At 42.9% G+C, this 3,169-nt stretch overlaps 1 pseudogene; it reads right to left on the bottom strand.

The window, feature by feature from the left end:
- Window positions 1–1,016: 1,016 nt before the first annotated feature.
- Window positions 1,017–2,536, bottom strand: LOC104668951 (annotated as a pseudogene).
- Window positions 2,537–3,169: the final 633 nt, after the last annotated feature.

Raw genomic sequence — 3,169 nt, 5'->3', positions numbered from 1 at the left:
TTTATTATTTAGCAATCCAGTATAAAAATAGGCATTCCTTATCTGTTTTGCGTATGAGCTCTTTGTCAGCTCTAAGACACTATATTTTTTAATTTTTACCAAAAACGGCAGGGAATGCTAAATGTCCAGCTTTACAATAAATACAGTAACGGCAACTCACACTATAACAAAACACACTTCCGCTAGCCATTATTTTTCTGTTTAGGACAATTTTAAAATCTCTTTGGTTAAAAAAACAGGAATGTACATATACAAAGGCTCAAAATAGGCCATCCTTTTAAACAGAAAGGCAAATGATTCACAGAAGACTATGAATAGAACATGTAACTAGTTGACACAAATCTAATAGGATTTGTTAGTCACATCTAACACATCTGAAGTGTTCTTGTATGAAGTATCACATGAAGAAAAGAAGCCTTTATCCGTATCTAAAAAAGTGGGTTTGCTCATGGACAATCTGACAACTTATCACAAAAAGTATTTCCTGAGACATAAGGAAATGCAACATGATCTTCTTAAACCTTTTAGTTCAAGTCTTTCCACTCAATAAAATAGCAGAGGATCTGAAACTGAGAAAATATATTTGAGAACAAATAGCTTGTGAAACTCAACATTGTTTTTGCATCATTAGAGGGTTTTACTGAGCAACCAACTTGTCCGCTCGGTATGCATTTCAGATGTGAGAGACACTTCTCTGTACAGGAGCCTGTACGGTCTTCAATCCTATGCCTCGAGTGTCTACCACAGGCAAATAGTTTTCTCCCTATTTTGTAGTAATGCAATCTTCCTATTAGCAAAAAGAGGTAACCAGCCCCTGTAGCCTGAAGGGACCAGAGTCACAGGATAAGGATTTCCTCTTAATATTTTTTATTTTGATGTTTGAACTCCTGATGCAACATTCTAGAACAGGGTGTCAGCACCAGCTATGCCCAAGGGACTGACAAAGGAAAAAGCTCTGTTTATTTTGTGTGATTTGATGGACAGATGAAAAACTTAACACACAACAGAAGTTGGTTGTTAATAAATCACATCCTAGTCTTTCAGCACTTCCGTAAGCAGATGACATTTTCAGTTTTCTAGCTCTTGTAGTTTTAACATGGCAACATCAATGATGCATATGTCCAGAATCAGTTAAAAAGGCTGTCAAATTATTTTATTTCATCTATTTTTTAACTGTCTCTTGGTCCCAAGTGTATCAGAAGGATTACCTTTTGGTATTCTCCGCTATTGCGCGTTGGGGTGCTCTTGATTGTCCCTGTGTTTTGTGGGCCGGTTGGGAGATGGAGCTTGGGAAGGATGTGCCACTGTGTGGAGGTTGTGAGTCACTGGGATGCCTCCAAGGATGATCCCTTCCTTGGCTGCAGGGAGAGCTCCTGGAGCCACACCCACGATGCCTGGCAGACACCTGTATGTGGCACCATTGAGCTCGAGATGAATTGCTTGCTGGTCTATTACTGACCAAGGCGCTGATGTGACAAAGAATTCTTTGTTCACACAATTTCGTAAGCTTTCTGAATGCAACCTGTGATGGCTTAGCAGATCTCGGTGGCAGCTGCCTCTCATCTCCAGCGACCCCTGCTCTCTGTACCAGGCAGTATGGGGAGTACAGATGAAATTCGGTACATCTTTCAACAGACCCTGAACAAAGCTAAAGGGCTCTGATTCCTGCATGTTGAGGGCTGCCCCTCTATCCTGCTTTCCTTGAGGTCCTGTCCTAAGGCTTTCTTGTCCACCAAGTCACCACGGGCTGCCTTCACAAGGCATTCTCCTGCCTCATCTGCTTTATAGTAAAGTCATTGGTGAGGTTGTGGTTATGTTAACTGAAACTGCAGTGCACGGAGAGGCGGTCACTCTGATACAGCAAATCCTGCAGGGCATAGACCCTCTGCAGCCCAGGGGCTGCTCTATCCCATCCTGCAAGTAGGGGTTATAAAATGAGACACTGAATCCGAAGGCCTTGGCTTGAACTGCAACCGCCTACTCCATGCCACTGAAGCGGATGAGGCCCAGCGTCTTCCCAGGGATGCCGGCCGCTCCTGATCCACCTCTGCTCCATGCTCTGTACCCGCGTGCCTTCCCACAGTGCCTAGTATAGCCACGGTTCCTCTGGTACAGATTGAGGATGTGGCAGATGGTGGAGTTGGCTGTTTCTTCCTTGGCTCGGAAGGGATGTTGCACACAGCAATCCCGAGCTCACAGGCAGCCTTGACGTCCACATTGTCGTGGCCAGTGCCTATCTGCAACAGTCACTCTCAGGGCCTTGAACTTCTACAGGTCCTCCCTGGCGAAGGTGATTTTGCGGTATGTCATGGTGCCCACGGCTTCATTTAAAACCTTATGGTGGATCTCCTGCGTGAACTGTACATAAGAGAAGGCCACGGTGGCCAGGTCCTTCAGGATGGGCATGTCCACGGTGCAGTTGCGGTGATCCAGCAGCACCACAGGGGGTGGGGCCGTTCAGGACCTGGGGGCAGATACCTTCACAGATTCTGTCCAATCACTGCCTCTTAACCTTGTGCTTATCCACAAGGGCCATTCTTATGGAACTGTGCAAATCTCAGATCAAAAGGCAAAGCAATCCTCTAAAAACTTAGAGGAACTCGCAGGAGTCTGCGTGCATGAGGTCACTATTAACCCAATATAAACCTGTCCACTAACTCTATAGCCTGGTGTGATTTTTCTCTCTACTTCACTTTGAATGTCCTAAAGATTTTGCTTTGTATTACTCTAGAGCTCATATATATTCACATTATTTTATCCTCATTGAAATTTGTACCCTATGGCATTATAAAATACCCTTCCCTGACTTGGTAAATACTTCTTATCCTGAATTTAACTTTGTATAATATTCAGATTGTGATTTTCTTCTTTTTGTATGCATTTGCCTAATATGTTTTTGTCCATCCTATTATTTTCAGCTTTTCTGAGAATCTATATTCAGCACAGAATTCAATTTTATGTTGTGATATATTCTGAATATCTTTATAAAGAGATGGGTTTAACTCTTTCACATTTATTAGTGTAACAAATATAACATCCCAATCCTCTATTTCTTTATATAGTACCTATTGATTTTCTCCTATGGCCAATGGATAGAATGAGGGCGTACCTTTTCCTCTCTGTTTCCTGCTCTGCCTCCTGGTACTACAATTATATTATCTTCTTACTA

The sequence above is a fragment of the Rhinopithecus roxellana genome, chromosome 17 (genome assembly GCF_007565055.1).
Source record: "Rhinopithecus roxellana isolate Shanxi Qingling chromosome 17, ASM756505v1, whole genome shotgun sequence".
NCBI classification, from domain to species: Eukaryota; Metazoa; Chordata; class Mammalia; order Primates; family Cercopithecidae; genus Rhinopithecus; species Rhinopithecus roxellana.
This window is presented reverse-complemented; position numbering and strand designations above follow the sequence as displayed.